The following is a 19,207-nucleotide window of genomic DNA, read 5'->3' as shown; positions in this document are numbered from 1 at the left end:
GTTTCTGCAATTACAGACACTGATTTCTGTGCTGCTTTTGGATGAAATTCCCTCTTTGATCCCCTTCTGCCACAGCTCACTTGTCTATCAGATGGTTTGGGAGAGGGCAACATTCTCATGGCTCAAACTCTCCCACCAAGATTAGTCTTGCCTTTGATTTCAGTAGCACTGAAATTTCCCTCACACAGGTTTTGGGCATGGATGAACATCAGGTGTGATGTTCAGCATTGTACAGAGAGAGAGAACACTAAAAAAGGAGTCTTCTTCCCAAGTTCCTCTCTAACATACATTTTCAGTAGAGACAAACTGTTGGGTGAGTATTGTCGCCAAATTAAAAAAAAATATATTTAATTATTAAACTGGGTAATTAAATCATTCAACAGCACCTTAGGGTGGATCAGAATAAACCAGCTGGCACCTGTTCTTCAGAAAGGTGTCTTCTCATATTAAGCCCATTTGCTACTGATACCCACTTTTGAGCACAGCTATCAAATACAGCTCAACACTGTGTACCCAGAGGTAAACTGAGCTAGTTCTTCCAAGTAGGAGGTTTGGGGAATATCAGTGGTTGCTTTTCATCAATTTGTAGGTGAGACAAGACAACACTCTGTATTTCAGAGGTAGTTTTATACAAATCCCTTTAATTCCATACAATGGCTATTCCAATTCTCATTGACTTCAAGACCTCAAAAATCCACAACAGTAACTTTAGAGACAAAATAAAACATACCACATCATCTTTTCTCCTATTTCATTTATGGGCTAAAGAACTGAGGACAACTGTGGCTGGAAACCTTTGTGAAATACAGGTGAAGCTTCACCATTTTTTCCTGATTGTAAAGGCAAACTGAGTGACTTTGTAAAGGATTATGAACTTAACCTTGCAGACCATACAAACAGCAGCATAGTAAGTTATAGGACAGCAAGTAGGGTACAGAACAGCAGCCCTTGAAATATCCAGGAATGGTTTCTGAGAATGAGAAGATGGGGCTGTGCAATACTGGGGCCATAGCTCCAGCTCTGGCTATTGTATATATCTTCTTTGGCAGCAGAGGTTTTGATTTTCATGGTAGACATTACTTTTAGATGACATCTCTTTGATTTAATTTTTTCATGCATTTTTCTAACTATATATACTACTTATGAACATTTCAACTTTAGATTTCTTTTTTTCCTCACAGCAGCCCATTCTTCTCAGAGGCATGAATTTCTGAAGATCAGGTAAACCCCCAAAATCAACACTTTCTGCACCTAGGAAAAGAAAAATCTAGTCATGTCACCAGATACTGCTAATGTGCTATGTCAGCAGAATACATGAAAAAGGCATGATTTTGAGTGCCTGAAGAAAATGGTCCCAAAGGACAAATAAATGGTTTCTTCCTCTCTTTTCTGAAGATAAATAGAGACACATGATTAGAACTTATGATCCCTGGAAAGCATAGGTACTGGGCTGATAATTTCCCAAGGCATCATCATTCATGTTCTTGGCACATTGGCAGAAATAAAGAGCTCTCCCTTGGGTTAAATATTTGGGGTTTAGTGTCATGCTCTTAATAGCATCCCAAAAAAACCCTGAAGCACAACATATACTCACATGAAGAATTGGTTTATTTTTCAATTCTCACCAATATGGTCTTACTTTCTTGTTATCATCTTATTGCAGGAGTTCCATGCTGCTGTCTCCTACCACAAAAGTTTCATACCTTCTTGATGTTTCTCGTGGGCAGCTCCTCAGAGCACTACCTCTTTCTTCTTCACAAAGAAGCCAACTGACTCCAGTTCCTTTCTCACCCAGCCACCCCACTCTTTTATAGCACTCTTTTTCTCACTGGTTACAGCTGTGGCCTGTTAAAGTCAGGCCTGTTCCTAATCTTTGATAATCGGCCCAGCTGCAACTCCTTAGGGGTAAGATTACTTTCTACACTAACTTTATTTTCTTATATTCAATCCCCCTACACTTTCTTGCTTTGGAGGAATTATCACACCTAGCTTGCAAAGAATGCACTAGAGGAACTTGAAGTAATTCTGAAATTGCTCAACACACAAAATTCAGTCTTCTCAAAGAGTGCCTAAGAAAGATTCCAAGAGTCCCAGGAAAATGGAGGTCACATAACAGTTCTCCAGATACTAGTCAGACAGAAGAGACAATAATAATTTTGCTAGGTATGCAGTCAAAAACTGCTTACCATCAACTGTCCCCTCTTTCAAAACACAAAATGGAAATTGAAAAATAGGTTTCTGTACCTAATGACCAATATCTACAAGAATATGTTATTCTTTACTTGCCCAGTTCTTTTTCATTTAGAATTTCATACCTGCTGTAATAAAAAATAGCCACCTGAAGTAACCAGACCTTTTGATATCTGCCATGGAGGTTGTTTTCCTAAAGGTGCTCTGCTTTAAGAATGAGTAGGGAAAACAAGAGTAGAAGAAAGTAAATGTGGATAAATATTGGAAGGATTATACCATACCAGTACCACCTAATCAACATATACACTTTCAATTATAATTATGTAGCATTAATTTAATCAACATATACACTTTGAATTATAATTATATGGCATTAATTTGAATCCACTTTTACACATATCTAGCCATAAATATTTTTTCTCTTTTCAGTACACCTCATAGTGTTAGCAGAATTCAATTGAAGTAACTAAACTTATCCATAAAGTTACCCACAATAGTAATAAACCATTAGTGATTAAGAACTAGGATAAAATAACATTATTTGCCTCTGTAGCTGAGATCCCTTACAGCAACCCTTCCAGTTTTCATATTCAGTAATTTCCTTCATCATGAAATGAAGAGTTTTTAGAATACCAGAAGAGAGAAAATCAAAGATATTTTCACACAGAGATTCCATCTCTGATATGGTTCCTATTTCCCTTTGTAATACAGACATTTGTAACTCCGCAGTAAAGTAAATTCATGGTGGGAAGGGGAGAGAAGCATTCTTCCATAACTTTAAAACTTTGAACCCCTGAAAGCTGTATTACTTCATGGAATTCCTAAACTGGCAAATATTTTCTACTTCTTGCTTAGTGAACTGGTAAAATACAAAGTAAGTATAAATTAAGTCAGTCTTTTGGTAAAAATGCCTGAGGGCAATTTTTAAGAAAGGAAAACAACAACTTCAACAATAACAAGATGCTACAACTTAAGTGCAATCACAGCTTCAGTATCTCTGACAGATACCCAACATCAAATTTGTTTAAATCTTAAATGCTTGAAAACTTTTAAGAAAGTATTTCATCCTAAAAAAAAAAAATCAAAATTAGGGTAGCTCATTAGTTTATTTAAGCCTCAAGCACTTTTTATATTAGGTACTGAAATAATAAACTTTGCCTAGAAATATTGCAGGAATTCAGATCTGGATGCATCCACAGGTCTGGATATATCAGCTTAAATATGACAATGTCAGAGTCAGGTTCAATAACCTGATTCAAGAACTGGGCTGTGATTAGATTATGGTTGGGCTTTAGTCTAAAGCCTGCAAGAAGGAGCCTTTGACTCAGTAGTTAAAATTAAGTACAATGTGTATTCCTAACTCACTGGTCATCTTCATTTTCCAGAGAAAAATAAATTTAAAAAAAGCAATCAAATAGACAAAGTCCCATTATATTCTTTAGGGGAAAAAAATCTGTAAGGAACAAGGAAAAAAACCATTATTAGGATAAAACTGGTAACGTGAAGTTTGAATCTTTTATTATTAAAGTTGAAGAATTGCTAATAAATGCATATAACAACAGACTGCTGTTGTTATTGTCAGTTAAAAAATGCAAATCTCTTCCAACAGCAGTAGGACACATTGTGTGAGGCAATGTGCTGCTTTCCCCACCACAGCAGACCCATACAATAAACCCTGTCATTTTTCTGAATATTTTTGCAGAGGAAAGGGAAAGAAGAAATTTCCAGACATCACCAACAAAATTACTGACATTCCCTTTCCTTCCTTCAAGCTTTCCCTGTCTTGGGTTTTTAGCTTCACATCTCTTACTGGTGGTGCTTTGATGCACTGCTGGTGAAATAATTCAAACCTAAGCTTGAAGAAAACTTAAAGCCTATTTCAGGAGTACATGAATAAATATGCTGATTACAGAAAGATAAATTCTATCATTTCCTTCATTATTATGGATTTCTGCAACAAAAAGAAAAAAAGAAAAAAGAAAGGAGCAATCAGGGACTGATTTTAAAATACAGCACCCTCTGACATATGACTAAGCATCTCTTTTCTGCTGCTCAAGTCTTGGGTACAGGAAGAAACTCATGGAAAAATTGCCTGTGATCTTTCAAGCTCATTGTCGCCAGCAGCACTTTTTCCTGCTCTTATCAAAACTAACTGTTATATTAGTGTCCTGGTTCTGACCAGGACATGTGTTTAATTCCTGCAGCAGGCAGGAGGGGCCATGGCCAAGACCCTCAGTTATTTTATACTATATCCTGTCATTGCCACGGGCATGGAGAAGAGTCTCCTCTGGGAAAGAGGAGTTCCTTCTGGTCAAGTAAGTGTAATGGAGGGAGAAGTGGGGTAAACCCAATCCTGAGCATTTTGAATGTGAATCACTCACCTCTCTCCTGTACACTTTTGTTATTCATATTTGATATTAGTGTTTGTTTTCTTATCTCATTGCTGTTTCCAGAAAATTGTTCTTATCTCAACCCAGGATCTTTGCCTTTTGTGCCTCCAGTTCTCCTCTCCATCCCACCACAGGGAGTGAGTGATGGTGATTTAGAGAGTCTTAGTGGGAGCACAAAACTGGGGAATGCCATTGCTAAACTACAGCAGTTAGTCACATAAGCAATGCAATGAACATGACCTGTGTGAAGTGAAATTTATTGCAAGACAGAGCCTGCCCCAAAATCACTTCAGCTTTAGGGGCAGAATGCTTCTGCTGCAAAGTGCTCCCATTCCCTCTTCCCTTCTAAAATCCAGCATGGTGAGAAACACAGTCAAGCTCTGGGAGGTGAAATGAGTCATCCAGTGCCTGCTGCTTTCTGCCTTTGTTACAGTGAGATAAAGGTCAGCAATATTAAGGTTTAACTTATGCCATAAAGAGGCTCAAACTTATTCTATTGTCACCCATTTACTTTTTCTTTTCTTGTTTATAATAGCATCCTTCTTGTTAAAACAGAAAGTCTTACGTCAGTCCTGATATGAAAACAAACAGGAAACCAACTCCCAGAAAAGTCTGGAAGAGTGAAAAAGCTCACAGATAATTTTTTAATGTCATCTTATCTCAAACAAGTTGGCCCTTGAACTCAGGAAAATAAGACCAAACCCAGCATAAAATATTGCCATAATATTGTCCAAAAACTAGATTTTCAAATATATTGAACTATTAATTAAGTGAAACACCAATATTTTCAAAGCTTTTTCATGATTTTATATTTATCACTTTTAATAATGTCAGTACCCCACCTCTGCAAAAGGAGCAGTGAAATGGCATTTAAATGTACATCTGTGTACAGTTAACAGCTTAAATGAGAAAATGCTTATTCATGTCTACCTCAGAAAACTGAATGAAGGAACTTCCTCTGGGCATGATCAGTGATTCCTTATTGATGGGCAAGGGGTTTGAGCTCACTATTAATTGCTATGTCTGTCTATGTGAGTATATGCTTCCACCAGATGAGGCTGAGGTGCCTTCTTTAGTACTCTAAAAGATTCTCGGAATTTTTAAATTAAATCTTCAAATGAGTGTTTTTTTAAAATTTCTAAAATAATTTCTTAAATTAAATCTTCAAACAAGTGTTGCTCATTCAACAAAATAATCTAAACTAGAAATTTCTGTGCATGCTTGGAGAGAAGTCCAAAGGTCAAGGAACTTGATTAGAGTCTTGAGGGCAGGACCAGGATAATGTCTGCATAAAGATGACAGCAGTACTGTAACTGACTTGCACCATGTAGGATGTGAGAAGTTCCTGTTTTCAGTGGAGAATTTCTCCTTCAAACATTCAAACATGGTCAAAACTAAAAAGGGAAAAAAAAAAAAAAAGGAGAGAGCAAAAGAGTGAGAGATAAAGGAAGAATAATTCATTGAGATAGTGAAACTCCAGGATGGTCTAGAGCTGGGTGAAGGCTGAAAATACATTTCAGTAAACAGCATCACACCAGTCACAGGAGATGATGTAAATATTGCCAAGGAGAATCTATATCAAATGACCGGGGGCAAAGTGTGAAATAGAACAGGAGAACCAGCTACTCAGATGCCAGGCTGGAGCAGAGGTGGTACCTTCCCTGATGGTCTGAGATCCCATACTGCGGAACAGGGGGACAATGTCACCTCAGCAAGGACCAGTAAAAGACAGACTAGGAGCGGGTTCAGCCGCTGTTTGTGGAACAGCTTTGGTCAGAGTGGCTCCTGGCAGCACCAGAAACACAGAGAGGAATGGGATGTTCCCCAGGTATGGTAATCTTTGCCTCAGCCTGGCAGCCTGAAGCCATAGAAGATAGGGCAGCACAAAGTCAGAGTCTGAATCGTATGATTTCCTGTAATTACGGTCCCAGAGAGGCTGAAAGGTCCCTGGGTCACTGTACAGTTTTAGAAATCTATCTTTAATGACACAAAACTACTTACTAAGTATGCTTTAATCACCTTAATCCTAGAACTGGGATTCTAGATATGAAATGCAGATGCAGCAATTAGGACAGTACCCTTTGCTGGCTGTCGGATCTCAAGATCTCAGTCCTGAGATGCTGAGCCACCAAGACCACCTTGGGGGGCTCGGGAATCCTGGAATGTTGCCAGAAGTGCCTGGTGGCTGGACTTTGGTCCTACACAGGAGACGACAAGGATGAGGGCTTCACAGGGTGAATGGTGAAGTGATTAGCTAATTAGAGGGTGAGACACAGGGTTTAGGATTTATGTACAGGGGGTTTGGAGGAGTAAGATGGAGGAATTGGGGTGTGTCCTGTCCTCCTTCTTCTTCCTCTTCTCCTCCATCTTCTTTGGCCACGGTGGCACCTTTGGATTGGTTATTACTGAGAGTGCACCGAGTTATAAGAATAGATGGTATTGGGGAAAAATGATAAATATTGTACACGTAACAATGGGTATAAAAATACGTGGCGGTCCGGAGGACGGCAGAGTGTGCTCATGGCTGACTGCTGAGCAGATCTCTGTTCGGCTGAAAGAACATCTTTTAGATAAACAATTAATAAACATAAAAACCGAAAGAAGAACTGAAGCCTCTTCTCGTCCTTCGATACGTGGGCTGCCCCAAGGCCACCCCGGGCCTTTCCAGGCCCCTCAAACAGCCGAGATAAACCGGACAGCTGGCTGCCTAAATTGATGCCCCTGTTCTTACTGCTTACAATTCTTCCAGTCGGACTCCATCTGCAAGGAGACCAAATATTTTTGACATTGATACAACATTGTTTGGGTCATACATAAGAGAAGTTCTCATGCCTGCAATTCACCCTTTGTCTTCAGGACCTATTCAGCTTTTCATAAGAATCATACATGCTATGCTAATAAAGTTTGGAAGTTTCATAATCCACTTTTTTTTCCTGAATTACTTTCCCACTGCCCACGTCCCTGCTTGCTTTGGTCAGTTTGGGAAATTCATGCAATCACAGACACTGAATGAACAGCACTGTCAGAGTGTAATGTGCACAGAAAGCCATCCAACTTCCCATTCTTGCTCCATAACCTACATGTACATTCTTATTATCTTTTGACTTGACAAACTGGGGGGGAAAAAAAGAGTTAGTGAAGATCCCAACTACACATAAAATCACAATGGTTTTAAGATCATTCTGTGAAGCCAAAGCAGAGCACAGCACAGATGCTCATTCAGTTTCCAAAGTAGCATGTTCTCACAGAAAACAGAATACATAGGCTTGAGTTATCTAGTCCAAACACTTGCTCAAAACAGGTCTCATTAGATAAGGTTGCTCAGGGCTGTGACCCATCAAGCTCTGAAAACAGTGGAGATTCTAGAGTCTTCCAGGCAACTTGTTCCTGTGTATAATAACACTCATTAGAAAAAACTATAAAAAACTATAAAAACCATGAACTAAAAAAACTCTTTCTGATAATATAGTAAAAAAATATCTGATAATAGTTTCCCATTTGTCAGCTTTTGTCCTTTGCATATCAATCTCCTAGTGCACACCACTAAGAGGACTGTGGCCCCATCTTCTCTATATTTTCCAAGCTTAGTCAGCTGAAGGATCAGGAAGATCTCTCTCAAACTTTCTCTTACCTAGTCATCTCCTCATATTTCATGTGCTCCGCTTCCTTGGCAATCTTGATGGCCTTTCAGTGGACTCATTTTCATATGTCAATACCTTATGTTGGGAAAACAATGGTGTCAGAAATTGATACCATACTCCAGATATGGCTTCACAAGTGTCACAGAGGTAAAAGATCATTTCCCTGGAACTGCTGGATGTATTCATGCTGATACAACCCAGGAAGTGGCTGGTCTTTGGTGCTTTACTTAATTTGCCTTTTTTTTTAATTAGGTTTATTTGTATTCTGAATAGATTTCAATTCTATTTCTAAATCTTTAGTTCACTGGAATCTAAAATAAGACATTCAAAACTAATTAACACCCCGCACAGGGATTGTCAGCGTTTTAAATATAACCAGGAGGAGCTGGTTCAATTTCTCCACATACTTATACCTGAATCTTTGTTCACAACTAAGAGTTGTGCTGATTTTACCTCTTACTCTGTGGACACAAACCAGCTTAAGAGCATTTTGGCAATTAAACTGAAGATATTTTCAAACCACTGCCAGTAGAATGACTCCTTACACACCCTCTCATTAGGGCAAATGAGAGTTAAGCTCCAAGAGGTGCCAAGTAGAAATTACATTGGCAGCAATAAATGCAGTGCACTTTGGTAGTAATCCCCACCAGAGCAGACCCATACAATACACCCTGTCATGAAAGTGCAAAGACTTTTTGAACTGGTGATACTTGTCAGGTTAGTAGGGCATTGCCAGACCATGGCTTAAACATGACTCATTTTTTCATACTAATGTATTTCTTTAAGAATAGTAGGCATAAAGATCTCTCAAATAGAAGGAAATTATGGGGTTTTTTTCTGAAACCACTTTAATAAAAACAAAGACATTAAATTTTTATACCGAACATTCTAAAATGTTGAAGTATTAATTCAGGGTAATAACTCCTATAAGCATCACTGAATTATGCATTTTAAATTACAATTTTCAAAAAATGGCAGTGGGTATATTACAAAACTGAAAATAAATTTTACAAAACCTATTCTAAGTATTTTCTATGCAATGATTTGTGTGAATTATTTAACATTTTCATTAACACTGTCTGGAAACGCACAATTTTATCTGACTCATATCTTGAGATCCTTGAAATGTTTAAAGACCTAGTTCTGCAAGTTATCCTGCATAGGCAAGCCACTAAATGCACACACACACATTTCTAGAACTCAGGATATTCAGTACTGAAAATAAAAACTAGTGTTGAATACTAACACAATTTGAATTGTATTATATTTACATTGTTCCGTTTAAAGCACTATACATTTATTCTTCCATACTACATTAAAGAAAACACAAACTCGTTAACTTTTGCCTGGTTTTCATGCTTTTTCAGAAGTGTATAAAATTTAGACTTAGGTAGTGAGACAGAATTTTATCAAAGAAAAGTTTTACTTTAAAAATTCAAGTCTATCATGTGCCCAGTTAAACTGCATAAAAGAACAGCATTGCTTAGTGCAGCGTCTGTTTTGAAAGAGATATGGCAGACCAAATAACTAAATCCAAAGTATTCAAGCACCAATTAACATTTGACTTGAACTTCAAGTAAAGATTTAAACTATATCTTGTGTTATCAGGACCATCCAGACCATCTCTAATTCATAAGAGAGTGAGACACAGAGAGATGACAACATCTATTGAAAATTAAAGCTGCTTAATTGTTTGTGTCAAGGGGAAGGCAGCTGATGGGAAAAATTTCCACAGGAATTTTCAACCCAGATATGCAGAGGTGCCTCAGTGAACAATAGTAGATGCTGAAAATATTTTAGATAGATCCTTCTTTATTGGTGAGCTTTGCTGACATCTAAACCTCTGTACACATATGCCTTCATCAGTTAAAATTCAGATTATTTAGCAGCCAGTAATGAGTGCTGTTGATTATGCTCACAAATGACTTCAGTTTGCTATTCTTTAAACCTGTACTCTGGCTGGGAAAATAAACAAAACTCAGGTTTTCCTATCCCAAATGAATCTACTCATATACCCAGTACATCCATTTCTCTTTTTCCAACATTCAACTTGCAAATTGCTGCCACTTCTCCTTTCCAGCAGCTCCCAAATAGACTGAATTAAAACCTTTTTAATTAACACATGTGAATAAACCCCAAATAAGGGATGTTATTGCATAGCTTAAGATACGCATACCATTTTTTTTTCCACAGGGCTATAAAAATTTCCAACTGCCATAAAACCACTTAATAGGATGGAGAACAAGAAGTGTGCAGAAAACTCAGCAGACATAAACAATGCAAAATATTTTGTATGCATTTCCCAAAGGATGTTCAAGAACAATCTTCAGCATGTTGAAGATTATGAGTAAGGCTTAATTTGGGGTATTAATAGCTATCCTGACAATTTCATCTTTACAAATGTTATTACTATTACAGGAAAAAAAATCTATATCCATTTTGCTGAGGCATTAGCCTAGATCTTCATGTGGTGAGAAGTGATTCTTAGAATTTAAATTCATTTGCAAGGAATGTACTTTGGAAAAAAAGGAGAAGTAGTAGAAAAAAAGAGAGTACATTGGTATCCAGCTTTTTTATGAGATAAGAGAAGCAGATTTTTTTTAAGCTTTGCCTTTATTTTGCACCCATATGTTACAGGTACCTGCAATTATGTGGAGGCACATTCAATAGTAACACAAATATTTAACTTCATAATATGCCTATCCACACAGGATGTCTAAATGAGGAGTCTTGTACTCACAGTACATCATTACACAAAATCCCAGCTGAAATCATTTTGCCCACAAAACTGCATCTGTGGAAACTGAGACTTATGAATACTTCTAAATTAAACTCCATGTCAGTGTCAACAGTTTTATACTCATCAGTGATTGCTTATGACATGATTTTTTATATCTTATGGCAGTCCAGGTAAAAGTCAATCTCAAGCCATAAATGCTTGATTTTTATGAAGATATGGGATACAGACATAAATCTGCAGGAAAATGTGAGAAACCACAACATAAAATTACATGACTTCCATAGAAAATACCTGTGACCCACTAGTGTTACAAAGAAAACAAAAGAAATTAAGTGCAAAAGAGCTACCAACAAAAGATGTTACAATGCATTCAATCAGTGAATAAGTACAGGCTTTTACCACACAAAATCCCCACACCCTAATTAGTAAGAAACTCACAGTCACCAAAATCAGGGGTACTAATATCCTTGATTTGCATAACACGGAGAAAGAAAATGTCAACAATCATACTGAAGCTATTTGTTAAATTATTAGATCAATACAATTACTGTCATCTTTTTTAAAGTTTATTACTATGAGGAAAACAATCCTTTAATATTTATATATAATTTTAAAAAATAATGGCTAAATAAGAGAAATTGTGTTACTATTCTCATATGGTAATTCCACATAAAAACTCAAAATAAGAATAGAATCCTGTCATTTACAATTTGTATGCAAAAGGCACAGCAATATTTATTCTTAGCTAGAAGTCACTAAAAGTGCAATCATTCCAAGACTTAACACTATGCGAATTGTGGAACTAGCAGAACAGAATAGCAGCAGGAGTCATGTTACTACCTGAAGTACAACAGAAAGCAGGGCTGAGAGAAACAGTCAATGTAAACATATGTCCCAGCTATTACTCACTCATAGATAATTCCAACAATGCCCTGTTTTCTGTGCAAGACGTTCTAGAATAAGTACAAAAGTAATTTTCTGGCTAATTATGTGGAGCACAAATGTTTTTGTTCACTAGCTATGCAAATTTGCCTTTTGTAACATCACAGAAAGCCAGAAAATGACGTCAAAAGGAAGGAAAAAACCTGATGCCAACCATGCGGCACACAACAGAGCAAATGGAAGAAATTCATTTTGTCTTATTGCAGGATGGCAGCATTGTGATTGACACCACTTAGCTGGTTGCTTAGCATTCAGATCAGCAGACAAATTGCAGTGAGAAGACAAGACTAGGCATTCTACCATATGACCACAGTGCTTCTACTTCTGTTGCATTTCTTCATCAGACAGAAGATGTAACTTCAGGTTAGACCTTTCTATAAATATGTTATTATTAATAAATTTGTATCTTTGACTCAAATCAATAAAATCTTCCAAGTGTTTCCATGGTTCTGGAAAAACCAAAGCTTCTAAGACTTTGAAGATTAATCCTTGAAATACAAGGATGGGATTCAAGCCTACAGGTTTGGATGATTTTCATTGTTTGTTTGTTTGTTTTCCTTATGGTTAACAAAACCACAAAGAGTCAAGAGACTAAAGCAGTGGTAGACACTAAGAAGTTCTCAGTAGAGAATTTGAATTGCAGGAACTAGAACCCAGGTGAATTCAAGACAGAAAAAGACCACTTGTCAATCTATCAGCTGGAAAGAGTCAGATGCCATAAGAGCCCAAGTTCTTTGCCATAGATGAAGCTCCAAGACACATCCTGAGAAGGGGCTATGTCAGAAATAGAAAGAAACAATAATAAAAGAAAACACTCAAGATGAAGGTAACTCCATCATCTTCAAACAGACAAAAAAAGCTCCAAGTCAGCAGGGATGGAAGAAGAAATTGGTTTGAGGCTTAGATGCTTAAGGTAGATGCTAACCATTCCCAAGACAAAAGCAACTTTCTCCCTATCAAGCACAACTAACAGGAAAGAGAAGCTCTTCTCTTTTCAGCGCAACAGAACCTGCTGCAAAACTACATTCTGAACTGCACAACCAGGAATGGTTGTTAGAAGTATTTTCAGTATCTACAAAGGAAGTCTACCATATCCTCATTGCTCTCTCCATCTTGGGCCCACCATGAGCTCCACCTCAAGCTCAGAGAGAAGACCATAGAAAGGAAATATCCAAAAGACAACATCTGGCACAGTCAGAGCCCACTGGCAGATGCAATTCTCTGTGTCATGGTCCCAGTCTGGTGCTGCTGCCACACAAAAGGTTCTCCTGGAAGCTTCTGTTGCTTGTGTTTTACAGACTTCTCTGAAGTCTGGGAAACATCCTTTTGAAGCACACAGTGAAGTCATGCTTCTTAAAGGGCATCAGGTCAGCTGGGCATAAAGGCAAGGACTACCTGCCTCAGACTTTTTTTTTTTTAAATAGATTTTCATTTTATTAAATAGATTTTTAGACCAAAAGCAAAAGTGAATGTTGTATATAACTACAACATTCATAACTACAACAAATACAGGGGTAGACAAAGCTAAGTGACCCCTTTGGTGCTGCAGGTGTAAAATGAGCTCCATCACAAAGCAGGACCACCATTTCAAGTTCAATTGGAGTTTCATGTAAATAGCACTTCCTTCAGATTCTCTCTCTCAAGTTCGAGTCTCAACAAGCTCTAGGTCAGCTACGGTGCTGTCTTACCCCATCAGTGCTGTCTTAAGACGGCTTCTGACAGCAATCTATGGTAGGTTAAAATCAGAAAAGCCTATACCTGCCAAACTTTCTTAAAGCAGGAAAGGTCCATATTAAAGTTGGTGTTTTTATTAAAATCTTTACTTTCTCATCATTTCCTGGTTTTGGGGAACCTTTTACAGATCCTGAGGAAACTGAATGAGTAGTAACATCCTCTCTGAAAGCTTCCCAAGGACACATTTTCCCCACACATTCTTAGTTCAAAATGTACCAAGGGTTTCATCCATCTCTGACTCAAGTGGACTCAGAGGTCACCATACAGATTTAATTCAAAACAAGTCCTGGTCCCAACTTTAATTTTGCAGTCTGGTCAGTGGTGGAAAAACTAAAGTAAAGCTGCAATACAATAAAACTGTTCTAACTCTATCACAAGTTATAGTCACTAGATATTTTTCTCAATGTCTTTATGCAATCATAAAAATTTTATGACGTCTTGCTGATACAAGATACTGATTAGGAATAAAATACCTATCACAGAGTCCTGAAAAGCAGAAATCTTTGCAAATTATAGAAAAACAAGACTTTCATTCATTTAAGCTTCATAATGCAGTTTTATGATATCCTAATTAAATTAATTGCTAACCTTAAAACAACTTGGATTTTTTCAGCCTTTCTTTCAAACTTTTTTAAAATTTCCAGTCACTTCTAATGGGGCTATTGAAGAAATGGAGAAAGCATCCCAGACACTCATCCAGAAAGAGAGTACCAGTACCAGGGAGTACCAGTCTGGAATGGGGACTAAAAGGAGGACATATTCTTCTCTCACTCTTTTAGAAAGACAAAAGCAACATGTGAGACAAAAAAATGTAATCAGTGCCCTATCAGAAAGCATCAGAGGCCCATATCTGCCTTCTCCTCACTCCTGCGACTGCACATGAATGCATTTAAGCAAAGACAAAACTGCGAAACATGTCTCTTGAGCACTATCCAGAAGTTGTAGCCCTAGGATTTTTTCCAGGTCCATTCATATTATGTTGTTCAAATTCCTTCAAATTCCCAGTCCATATTTCATAAAATAAGTTTTTTATCAGCAACTGGAATTCTTCAAAACATTTACATATCCATACTCTGTTTATGAGAAAACTGCACTTACTAGGATGTAATTTCCATCTTTCTTCCAGTGGCTGCCCATCCGCACAAATGATACTTTGAAAAAACTCCAGGCTCAGCTACCAGGATGTTGAGGTCCTTCATTGAGACAGTAACTGAAGGATCATCCTCCCAAGTCATGTCCAAAGAGAATATCTCTGCAGAAATGCAAATCTTAAAGACTGGGATTGAGCTCCAGAGCTGTACTAAGTAAATGCTGTGATAGAAGACATTTTTCATTGAGGTCCCAGACCCAGCTTGAGCTCTAATGCAGCATTTTGTCAAGGTACAAAATGCTTTGGCTGTGTAAAAACAGATTTTCCTTTGGATCTGTAGATATTATTATAAACAGAACTTTCCAAGTCTAGGAGTGAGCACTGTAAACATAATAAGAAAAAGTTCTTTTAAAACCAAAGTCATAAGATGTGACTTCACTCTCACAGGAATTAAATTTAGCCTTGAATATTGTCTTTAGGTGGCAGCAAGCAAAGGAGTAGCAAAGATACAGGCCTGGTGTCAGAAATACACCTGAGATTACTCTTGACACCATCTGATCCAAGAATCTGAAAGTCTAACCATTTCTTCTTTGTATTTATCAGATGGATTCCCTGTCCCTGGTTAGTTATTTCAGATTCCCATTTTGCCAAAGGACTTTTCTCCTGTGCCTGAAGAAAAGCAGGAATCCCGTACCCATTTCTTAGCACTGAACATAACAGTATTGTCACCATAAAACATAACAACTTCAGAAGCAGATCCAAAATGTTCCATAGGCTCTGAAATTGCATATTCATGTTGGGTTGTCATTCCCCTCAGAAGCAGTGTCATCCTTCTGGCTGCTGAAACAGACCACAAAAACAGAAGGTCTGTGGGGGTCTGGCACATCAAATCAGGACTGTGGGAGATGCTGAAAAGGGCACTGATGCTTACTGATGCTGGCTTGAGCTATTCAAAAATTCAGAGTGCAGCATTGTGAGAACTGGTGTGTTGATAGAGATGATGCCTGTCTGAAGAATGGGTGATTCTTAGCCAAATTAATCAAAGAATCTGAAGGCACAGTAACCCTGAGACATCATAAAAGTACACCCTATCTTGAAACACAGTGGAGATAGAGCAGAGACTAAATTATAAAGCATCTTGTAGAATAAGTTTAAGGAAACTTAAATATTCAAAAACCACATGGATGTGGCTCTCAGGGATAAGGTTAAGTGTTGAACATGACAGTGCTGGCTTAGCCATTGGACTCAATGAATTTAGAGGCCCTTTCCAACCTTAACAATTCTATGACTGGGTGATTCCATCACCATTGTCATTTAGATTGTACACACAGAATGCTGTACAATTGGAAAGAGATGCTTCCTATGCCCTCCAAAGCTACCTTTCCTGCATTCTTCACACAATGAAAGATTGCCTACAAATAACAAATTGAAGACCTGCTCTATCTAGTGCAGTACAAGAACCTAGGAAGACAGTTCTCTCTTGTTCTGGCTTAATTTAATACATATTTTGTATTAATACTTTTCACCCAGACCTGGTGATCTGTTAGAAGACAAAGAAAGCCCATTACAATCCCCAGCATAACTTGCTGTATTGCATCAAAGATAAAACCACTTTATAAACACTTACTCAGCTAATATATTAAAATCTATCAATACCTGTTGAACCTCAAAGATCGACTTTCTATCACAGGAGATATAATATTTGCATGAGGCTTACGCTTCATTTTAGTTGTCATGGGCATTCTGTGAGAGTCATGAAGTACTTGTCCTGTCACATGAAGATATTTTATAAATAAATGAAATGCTGGGCAATGACCCTCAGATTTGGCTATCATCTGCCTGCAGTGTTGAGAACTTACAGATTTTAAAGAAGTATTTTCTCTCAAAACAGTGGTAGTGTTAAAACCAAAGTTCACCTAAGTGCATGTAGAGAGGAAGAAAATGTTACTTTATGTTTTAGCAATGGCAGAGCTATAAAAAAAGTTTTATCTGTATGCCCTACAGAATAAAAATAATTCACTAACAATCCCCTTCACAATGATAACCAATCACCAAAATGTCAAACAAAAGGCTGGAAAACTTTATTGAATCAGATGCTCGTCAGTCTTCTGACAAATGTGTCAGCTATGGGCATTTTAGTCGGCAATTTCAGTAACAACCAAATGGCCTTTTGTGCACTGCACATGAAGAGAGCCTTCAATTGGCACAGAAAATAATAAATCCCAGGCTTTTGAACCTTTAGTTCTCACTCTTTTTTGGATGTGTTGGAAGAGATAAATGGGAGCTTTACTGATCTCCTTGCTCACATTGATCCAAAATGTAATTTTATTCAAAAAATTTATAAAATTGCATGCCTCATTTAAAAATCTGGAATCAAATGTTGCCTTTCAATGTAGGTCACCAGCACAATTCTCAGAACAACTTCAAGACAGCAGGCTGTATGCACAGCATAACAATGCTCACAAATAACCACCCAGTGGCAAAGACACACACACTGTACCAAAACCCAGTTTGAGGGATGAGTTGGAAATTTTCAGACCCAGAATGCTTTGAAGCTGGGTGCTTCATAAATGCACTGCTTTGAGCAAGGCATATGTATCAGCTGTATTTCTGTGGGTAAAACCCTGTCAGCCACAGTCTGCTTAAAAAAAAAACCAAAACAGCAAAACTCTACAACAACAACCCCCCACAAGTCACCTTTTCTCTCCAAAGAACCACAAGTGATGGACTCAGAGGAGGGAGAAATTCAAACCAAATTAATAGTCTGTTTATCAGTAGTAATTCTGGCAATTTATTGAAATTATGCCAAGTTTACCCCAGATTCACATTACAGCTTTGGTGAAAATCTGGATGTATAGATCTCAGTCAAGGAAAAGGTGCCAGAAATCTTATTTTTTAAAGCAAAGTTTTGTACCTGTGATAACCCTGATTCCTGACATTCATGTGTCCAGAGAATAAAAAAGGCTGAGAAAAACGGATCGTTTCAAACATGTATGCCAATTATGATTATCCAGGAGAAGTACCCTTCTACTGAGAGGCAAACTTGCTGCTGTTTCATCACGCAACACCTAAACCACCACTTCATATGATCAGTATTTTAAAGGGAGAGCAAATAAATCTCTTGGGAGCACTGGCATAATGCTGGCACTTCTTAGCAAGACTTATCAAAAAACAAAAGCTTCCCAAAAAAAATCTGGGCTCACAGAGATGACATATTGCTCAGGTTTATTTCCAGATGGCCCAGAAAGGATCAGCTTGTGAGTCCAAAAGAGATTTGGTTCAGGAACTCCTGCTGTCGCTTCTGTCAAACAGTGCCCTTGTGATAAATTGTCTTAAGAGTTTGACAGACACTGCTGTTTTTTACATTACAGAGAGGAACTCTGTATTATCTTTTCCCTGAATCTCTTAGAAGTACTAAATGTTCATTAAAGACAATAGAGAAAAGAAAGAAAACTTATAAGTTTTTAAAAGTATATATCTGCTAAAAAAAATAAAAAACATACTTACTGTAAAAGCTGTATATTGACAAATTTGAGTCCTGTGATTCAATTTGTTCATGTAACACAGCATACTAGAGTAGTAGTATTCAATCAGTAACCTAACTGTACCTTTTTTTTTACAGAATTTGGTGTCTCAAATGGCTTTTCTTCTTGTTTTAGAAAATAAATTTTGCAGTTTACACACAGTAAACTGATAGCTGTTATAAAATTGCAGTAGGGCAGAAACATATTGATTTGCTTTCAGTACACTGAAGTTGAGACAGGAATGCATAGATGTCTGCTGTAAGTCTTGCTACCAAAACTACTTTCCTTCAGAAAGTCCACCTATTATAATTAGAATAAATAGCGCATAAATAGAATTCAGTGCCATTGGGAAATGCTTACAAATAAAGTTGCTTTCCTCTTAACACAGATGAAAAATTCAAGAAATAAACAGTAAAATCTGAGTATTAAGACATAAAAGCCTTATAAAAAACCCCAACAAACTGTTCTAAAAAATAAAAATAGTATTTCTAATTACTCTCATATCCCTTTTTCCCTTTACAACATCAGACCTTCAAATAAGGAAGATTTTCACACACCAAAGCTAAGCCAATGTTAAATTTCTAAGTAATAGAAGATTCCCAAGATTAAGAAGCCCCCAGCTACAGCTTAGAATTATCATTCTTTAAATATTATGAAAAAGGTAAGCTGAACATCAGAGAAAAAAAAAATTAAAAACTGTGAGAGAAGGAGGGAATTTATTCAGGCTGCTCATCAATCTACAAACGTTAATTGATGAAAGTGGTGTTCTCATAGCCGTGCATTTCAATGAATGCTTCTAAACAGCCATTTACTCTATAGTTACTTATGAACTTTATCAGAGCTTGACTTCAAATGCCATGTTAAGTGCTGTATTTCAAATGCAAAAGCAGAAATATAAATAGTGGCCCAATAAAGATGCTGATTTATATGAACTCATTGCAGCCATAATTACTTCC

General features: G+C 37.3%; 2 long non-coding RNA genes across 2 annotated transcripts in view; both read right to left on the bottom strand.

Moving 5' to 3' along the window:
* Window positions 1–621: 621 nt before the first annotated feature.
* On the bottom strand, window positions 622–1,813 carry LOC135443222 (uncharacterized). The gene is made up of 2 exons (XR_010438894.1): window positions 1,704–1,813; window positions 622–1,251 (listed from the first exon to the last, which is right to left on the bottom strand). It is a non-coding gene; the product is annotated as an uncharacterized LOC135443222 (long non-coding RNA).
* A 3,532-nt stretch (window positions 1,814–5,345) lies between these two features.
* Window positions 5,346–19,207, bottom strand: part of LOC135443221 (uncharacterized) — a 74,970-nt gene continuing 61,108 nt past the window's right edge. Inside the window, exons 4-5 of the long non-coding RNA XR_010438893.1 lie at window positions 8,212–8,296; window positions 5,346–5,974 (exon numbers count right to left, since the gene is read on the bottom strand). This is a non-coding gene — a long non-coding RNA (uncharacterized LOC135443221). The remainder of the gene's footprint in view (window positions 5,975–8,211; window positions 8,297–19,207) is intronic.

The sequence above is a fragment of the Zonotrichia leucophrys genome, chromosome 2 (assembly GCF_028769735.1).
Source record: "Zonotrichia leucophrys gambelii isolate GWCS_2022_RI chromosome 2, RI_Zleu_2.0, whole genome shotgun sequence".
Taxonomy (NCBI): domain Eukaryota; kingdom Metazoa; phylum Chordata; class Aves; order Passeriformes; family Passerellidae; genus Zonotrichia; species Zonotrichia leucophrys.
Note: the sequence above shows the minus strand (reverse complement) of the source record. Positions and strands in the feature narration are given on the sequence as shown.